This window comes from Salvelinus fontinalis, chromosome 17 (assembly GCF_029448725.1).
Source record: "Salvelinus fontinalis isolate EN_2023a chromosome 17, ASM2944872v1, whole genome shotgun sequence".
Taxonomy (NCBI): Eukaryota; Metazoa; Chordata; class Actinopteri; order Salmoniformes; family Salmonidae; genus Salvelinus; species Salvelinus fontinalis.
The window spans coordinates 40405303-40413702 of record NC_074681.1 but is presented as its reverse complement, the minus strand read 5'-3'; positions in this window follow the sequence as shown (position 1 = coordinate 40413702).

Here is an 8400-nt window from a genome sequence, read left to right as displayed (position 1 = left end):
GAAGGGGAGGGGGGGGGGGGGGTGTTGATGGAGGGAGAAACGCATGAGTCATATCGATTGCTGTAAATGTGGGTTTTACATTAATCGTCTATCTATATGGTTTTACAGTGACCGTCTATCTATATGGCCGGCAGTGGTCCAGTTCTTGCTAGCTTTACGATGTATTGAATAGTCCCACCTCTCTGGGAGGGCAGAGACTGAATGTGATGAACAACAGATGTTTCCCAAGGAGATACTGTCCAGACATAATGTTGAAACATGGGATTCTAAGTGAATTTCTTCTCCCACTCCCCCATCTCCTTCCATTAAACTGATTGAGAGAATTTTTCCCTGGCCTTGAATTCTGTTGATTATGCGGTTTAAAACTAACTGCGCATGAACACAATTGGCTCAATGTCTGTCGTTTCCCGGTAAGGTTAGCTAATGGTTAACGAGAAGAGACTGTTTATAACTTTATTATAACTTAATAGTCCGTATGGTTGGCCGTCAGTATGAAACTGCAAGCAATCATTTGAAACTGAGGTTAATGAAGTCTTACAAACTCTGCAGTCGTAAGGTGTAAGCTGTCTGGGGTGTAGCAGTACATTAATGTGTAGCCTATGTGTGAGTTATTAGTGGTGAATAGTGACACTGACACACACTGTATAGGCTATCATGTGTGAGTGCCAAAAGTGTTTATGTTACGAGGTGCAAAATTCCACCTGCAGATTCAAAGTATTATGAATGTCAGCTGATCGCTTATTATTAATGAATTGTTCTGTAAATTACATGAGGATGCAGGTGAAATAGACAGCTGCTTTCAAGCAATTTCTTTGTATTTCATTTGGAAACCCAAGCCAAAGCATATAGGCAGCCTGTTCAACCTGTCGCAAAGTCAACAGGAAACAAACAATGGGCTTCCAGGTAGACTGAAATGTGATACAGACTCAGGGCCAGCTCCAGGGATAAACTCTTTTTAGTTATTTTTTCTTGGGGGGGAGGGGGGGGGGGGGGGCGGGGGAACTCAGACTGGGTCTCAACTTCCTGTTGAAATTTAAATTTGGTTGTTCATCAGCAGTTTTTCTCTTATTTTGTCAGTCACTGACAGTCACTCAATTAGCCATGTCAGCTACCAATTTTTTGATTGGTAAATTAGTCTTGCCAGTTATCTAAACCTGCAGTAATCATGGCCGAATACCGACCGTGCACACAGGGCACGTGCCCAGGGGCCATGACCTCCAGGGGTTCCCCATTGATTTTGTTAAGTGTCAGACACACTGAGAAATCTGACTGCTGATGGGTACTTAGCACTTCTGCCCAGAGTGTCGGCAGTTAACTTATTGTTCCTCATACAGAAAAGTTTTACCTCTGATTTGCTTCGTTTAAATACTCCACGCCACAAGGTGGGAGCAGTTTGTTTTGCTTGTCCCTTCTGTGGCTAATGTTGTTGCTAGCTAGCTTAGAATATGTAGTAAGCTATTGTTGACACTAACCATCTGTCGGCTCCCCACGTGGAGGTTCGTGCTTTCTAATTGGTTCAAATTCTCAGCCACTAACAAGCATTGTTTTTGTACAGTAGAAACAGCAGGTTCGTCGGTAGCAGGTCGGTACACAGCAGGGACGTCTTTTGTTCTATCAAGAGAAGTAATGGCCTCATAAGTACCTATCGGCAGTCAGATTTTTCAGTGTGTCTGTACCATTAGTCACTCTCATTCAGATATCATTCACATGGCATGTCATGGCAAAATGGGTAGAATTGCAGGAAATTTGCTTTAAAACTGCAAAATGTCTCTCTGCCCCATAGCAAAGTTAGTAGAATTGCATGACATTTGTAATAAAATAGCTAACATTTTTCTCCACCCCATGGAAAATGTATAGAACTGCAGAAAACGTATCTTCGCCGTCAAGAGGGGGGCCACTAAAAAAAATGACCCGCATGGTGGGGCCACAACCAAATCTTGCTTAGGCTAGAGACGGCCCTGTAAAGACTAATTTCGTAACTAATTCACCTTGGAAAAAACAGAACAGCTCCAACCCCTTTCATGGGTTTTCAGTTCTCCATAGCACTGCATGTTGAGCAGAGGAGAGTGGGTGGGGGAGTGGGTGAGATGAGAGTGACACACAAGCCTCATCACACAGCTCTGGGTTGTGTTGCTGTGGACATTCTGTCTGATGGCTGTTGACATAATTTCACTTTTGTTTCAGGCAGTGGGAGTTTTTCGAGGATGTCAAATCAAATCAATGTTTATTGGTCACATACACAGTTTGGCAGATCTTATCGCAGGTGCAGCAAAATGCTTATGTTTTTAGCTCCAACAGTGCAGCAATATCTAGCAATACAATAACAATACACATACAATCCAAAAGTTTAAAAAATAACACCAAATTAAGACATATCAGAACGAGCAATATCAGAGTCCAGAATATAAATAAATATACACTGAGTATACCAAGCATTAGGACCACCTTCCTAATATATATGCCCTCAGAATTGCCTCAATTTGTCGGGGCTTGGGCTCTACAAAGTGTTGAAAGTGTTCCACAGGGATGCTGGCCCATGTTGATTCCAATGCTTCCCACAGCTGTGTCAAGTTGGCTGGATGTCCTTTGGGTGGTGGACCATTCTTGATACACACGGGAAACTGATGAGCGTGAAAAACCCAGCAGCGTTGCAGTTCTTGACACAAACCGATGCGCCTGGCACTTACTACCATACCCTGTTCAAAGGCACTTAAATATTTTGTCTTGCCCATTTAGCCTCTCGATGGCACACATTACATGTTTCAATTGTCTCCAGGCTTAAAAATCCTGTTAACCTGTCCCCTCCCCTTCATCTACACTGATTGACATCAATAAGGGAGATCATAGCTTTCACCTGGTCAGTCTATGTCATGGAAAGAGCAGGTGTTCTTAATGTTTTGTACACTCAATGTATATGTACTGTATGTGAATGGAGTGTGTATAGAAAACTTGTGTACATCAGTAGTTATATAGGATGAGCCATGACTAGAATATAGTATATACACATAAAGTGGGTAACACAGTATGTAAACTTTACTAAAGTGAGCAATGTTCAATGACTTTATGTACATAGGGCAGCAGTCTCTAAGGTGCAGGGTAGAGTACCGGGTGGCAGCCGGCTAGTGACAGTGTCTAAGGCTCAGGGCAGGGTACCGGGCATAGGCCGGCTAGTGATGACTGTTTAACAGTCAGAGGGCCTGGAGACACAAGCTGTTTATCAGTCTCTCGGTCCCAGCTTTGATGCATCTGTACTGTCTCTGCCTTCTAGATAGAAACGGGGTGGCTCGGGTGGTTGAGGTCCTTGATGATGCTCTTGGTCTTCCTTTGGCCTTCCTTTGACACCGGGCGCTGTCCATGTCTTGGAGGGCAGGCAGTGTGCCCCCGATGGTGCGTTTGGCTGACCATCCTCTGGGGAGCCCTGCGGTTGCGGGCGATGCAGTTGCCATACCAGGCAATGATACAGCCCGACAGAATACTCTCAATGGTGCATATGTAGAAGTTCGTGAGAGTTTTAGGGGCCAAGCCAAATTTCTTCAGCCTGCTGAGGTTGAAGAGGCGCTGTTGCGTGAAGGGACAATTTCAGGTCCTCAGTGACAGTAGCCTAAAAACTGGAGCTCTATTGCTGTTGATGTAAGACATTAAAACTGGGCTTTTTCGGTCTCCACAATAACAATTGACAATCGTTTTGAGTGAGTGCATTTCTGATAGTGGGGCAAAAAAGTATTTAGTCAGCCACCAATTGTGCAAGTTCTCCCACTTAAAAATTTCATCATAGGTACACTTCAACTATGACAGACAAAATGAGGAAAAAAAATCCAGAAAATCACGTTGTAGGATTTTTAATGAATTTATTTGCAAAGTATGGTGAAAAATAAATATTTATCTCAACAAAAGTTTATCTCAATACTTTGTTATATACCCTTTGTTGTCAATGACAGAGGTCAAACGTATTCTGTAAGTCTTCAAAGTTTTCACACACTGTTGCTGGTATTTTGGCCCATTCCTCCATGCAGATCTCCTCTAGAGCAGTGATGTTTTGGGGCTGTTGCTGGGCAACACGGACTTTCAACTCCCTCCAAAGATTTTCTATGGGGTTGAGATCTGGAGACTGGCTAGGCCACTCCAGGACCTTGAAATGCTTCTTACGAAGCCACTCTTTCGTTGCCCGGGCGGTGTGTTTGGGATCATTGTCATGCTGAAAGACCCAGCCACGTTTCATCTTCAATGCCCTTGCTGATGGAAGGAGGTTTTCACTCAAAATCTCACGATACATGGCCCCATTCATTCTTTCCTTTACACGGATCAGTAGTCCTGGTCCCTTTGCGGAAAAACAGCCCCAAAGCATGATGTTTCCACCCCCATGCTTCACAGTAGGTATGGTGTTCTTTGGATGCAACTCAGCATTCTTCGTCCTCCAAACACGACGAGTTGAGTTTTTACCAAAAAGTTCTATTTTGGTTTCATCTGACCATATGACATTCTCCCAATCTTCTTCTGGATCATCCAAAAGCTCTCTAGCAAACTTCAGACGGGCCTGGACATGTACTGGCTTAAGCAGGGGGACACGTCTGGCACTGCAGGATTTGAGTCCCTGGCGGCGTAGTGTGTTACTGATGGTAGGCTTTGTTACTTTGGTCCCAGCTCTCTGCAGGTCATTCACTAGGTCCCCCCGTGTGGTTCTGGGATTTTTGCTCACCGTTCTTGTGATCATTTTGACCCCACGGGGTGAGATCTTGCATGGAGACCCAGATCGAGGGAGATTATCAGTGGTCTTGTATGTCTTCCATTTCCTAATAATTGCTCCCACAGTTGATTTCTTCAAACCAAGCTGCTTACCTATTGCAGATTCAGTCTTCCCAGCCTGGTGCAGGTCTACAATTTTGTTTCTGGTGTCCTTTGACAGCTCTTTGGTCTTGGCCATAGTGGAGTTTGGAGTGTGACTGTTTGAGGTTGTGGACAGGTGTCTTTTATACTGATAACAAGTTCAAACAGGTGCCATTAATACAGGTAACGAGTGGAGGACAGAGGAGCCTCTTAAAGAAGAAGTTACAGGTCTGTGAGAGCCAGAAATCTTGCTTGTTTGTAGGTGACCAAATACTTATTTTCCACCATAATTTGCAAATAAATTCATAAAAAATCCTACAATGTGATTTTCAGGATTTTATTTTCTCATTTTGTCTGTCATAGTTGAAGTGTACCTATGATGAAAATTACAGGCCTCTCTCATCTTTTTAAGTGGGAAAACTTGCACAATTGGTGGCTGACTAAATACGTTTTTGCCCCACTGTATGTGGCTTGAGTAAGATAAGTGGTTGAATTGTACAAAAATAATAAATAAATAAAAATGTAACCCTTATATACACTATATTTACAAAAGTATTTGCACACCCCTTCAAATTAGTGGATTCGGCTATTTCAGCCACACCCGTTGCTGACAGGTGTATAAAAATCGATCACACAGCCATGCAATCTCCAGGAACAAACATTGTCAGGAGAATGGCCTTACTGAAGAGCTCAGTGACTTCCAAAGTGGCACAGTCATAGGATGCCATCTTTCCAACAAGTCAGTTCATCCTTTCTGCCCTGCTTGAGCTGCCCCGGTTGTCGTGTGTTATGCCACACAAGCTCACAGAACGGGACCGCCGAGTGCGTAAAAATTGTACTTGTGCCGACGTTGCTTCCAGAGGCCGTTTGGAACTCAGTAGTGAGTGTTGCAACCGAGGACAGACGATTTTTACGCACTGCTAACTTCAGCACTTGGCGGTCCAGTTCTGTGAGCTTGTGTGACCTACCACTTCGGGGCTGAGTCGTTGTTGCTCCTAGATGTTTTCACTTCACAATAGCAGCACTTACAGTTGACAGGGCCGTTCTAGCATGGCAGAAATTTGAGAAACTGACTTGTTGGAAAGGTGGCACGTTGAAAGTCACTGAGCTCTTCAGTACGGGCTATTCTCCTGCCAATGTTTGTCTAAAAAGATTGCATGGCCGTGTGCTTGATTTTATACACCTGTCAGAAATGAGTGTGGCTGAAATAGCCAAATCCACTAATTTGAAGGGGTGTCCACATACTTTTGTATATATAGTGTATATCCCTCGCATCCATTTTCTCTTGGGCCTTTTTCCTAATTTGTGTGTTTTCTATGCCTGATGGCCCACGACTCGTGCTGAAAGAGGTGCGTAGGGATATCTTTGAGATTAGCCACTCTCCAAACAGCGGGCCTGTTTCCAAGGCAACGCCACAGAGAATAATTCACTCAAATGGTTAAAAGAGGAGCCCAAAACAGGGTCCAATAACCTACCTCCAACGATTCATAGCCACTATACTGCATATTTAGCTTTAACTTTCATTTTGCCCTTGGGTTGCTATTGTAACATCCCAAACATAAACTACCCAAACATAATCCTTTTAGTTGGTTATCGCTTTAAGATTGTAGCTTTACAATAATCAACTTGTATTTCCATGTTTCTTTCCAGTCCTCCAGTCCATTGGAAGACTGGCTTCACTGCAGGAAAACCGGGCCAAGCAGGATCAGACACTCTGAAGTCATCTGAATATCCAATATGAGTTAATAGATTTTTCTCCTCCCTCCCGAAGCGACCCTGACAGTATAATTGCATTGACTTCTGTGAACGTGGGAGTCAAAGAAAAGAGTTGATGGGCTAAAATTAAATGCACATATCATAGCCAATTACGCATTCACTGAGCTGCTCAGTGCCCCTGAGGCAGACTATAATTATAACTAACCTGCCTGCCTGCCTCAGACCTATACACATACGCAGAGATATGGATAATTGATTTGTATGATATGTGTTAGTTTGTCGATGTCCATCATCTATTTCGTGTGATATGTTACGAATTGCAATTCGTACAATATGTTACTAATTTGCAAGAGGTGTATGCTACGAATGCCAATTTGTTGTGGCTAACGTCAGCTAGGCTAGGGGTTAAGGTTAGGATTTAGGTTAAAAAAATGATTAGGGTGAGGGTTAGCTAACATGCCAAGTAGTTTCAAAGTTGCTAAATAGCTCAAATTGTCAGTGACAACATTTGTACATGCAACTTTTGGATTGCTAGATGTTCACGTTATACGCCCGATCAACCACCCTCTTTTTGTTTTTGCCTTAATGAACCTTCTGTCTTATATAACCATATCTAACGTACCATATCATTCTAACTTGAGTGTCCTGAATTCGAGTATGTCCCAGATTTGAGACCAGTCCGAGTATATCCATAATCTCTGAGTAAACAGTCCATGTAGGCCATTTCTGTGTTGTGACATACAGATGTGTCTATGCTCCCATATGTAATGCTACTAAAGTATGGCACCTGTAAGTCTGCAAGTACTCAATAGTTATCCATTGACTACTAGTCACTTAGTCAAATAAGAGAAACCATTTGTTCACCAAGAGACAATTTTGGAAATCATTAGCTGGCAACTCCACTAGCAGCCTTCTGCAACAATATCCTAATACTCAAGTGGTTGTCCTTGATTGGTGTAATAGGACACACAAAAGGTTCTCCACAATATATGCTGGCTTTGATCCACTGGGTGGCAATATTGAGCTACGGAGAAAGGCCTCAGTCCTGTATGGCACAGCAGAAGATGCTGATCTGACGTGAACATGAAAAACATTTTAACTAAGGTTGGAAATGTCAATACAATTATTGACATTTATTAACTGCTAGTGGAGTACAATCAAACTAGCAAGGGCAATGGTCACAAGTCAGTCCTAACGTATGTAATAGGCTAGCGCACGTGTCAAACAAGGCCCGCGGTCAAATTAGAAGACACACGCGAGTCTAAATTAGTCAAAAGTTTAGTCATTTACTTTGTGAAATTACAGCCTGATGCACTCGCATTGGTGAATTCAACTTCAATTGCGCCGCTTCGCGTGTACCGTTTCTGTTATTATTTGGAGTGAATACTGTACTTTTTGGTTTAGGGTCGCGGTATATTATGCACATCTGCAAGCATCAACGGCTGGACAAATATGTATATTGTGTTTTATGTTAAAATGCTATATAAAGCATGCTTTATGCTGCAGTAGTTAATGTGTCGGGGGGCTAGGGTCAGTTTTATATCTGGAGGACTTCTCCTGTCTTGTCCAGTGTCCTGTGTGAATTTAAGTATGCTCTCTAATTCTCTCCTCTCTTTCGGAGGACCTGAGCCCTAGGACCATTTGTCAGGACTACCTGGCATGATGACTCCTTGCTGTCCCCAGTCCACCTGGCCTTGCTGCTGCTCCAGTTTCAACTGTTCTGCCTGCGGCTATGGAACCCTGACCTGTTCACCGGACGTGCTAAAAAAGCCAACTGACATTTACTCCTGAGGTGCTGACTTGCTGCACCCTCGTTAACTACTGTGATTATTATTTGACCATGCTGGTAATTTATGAACA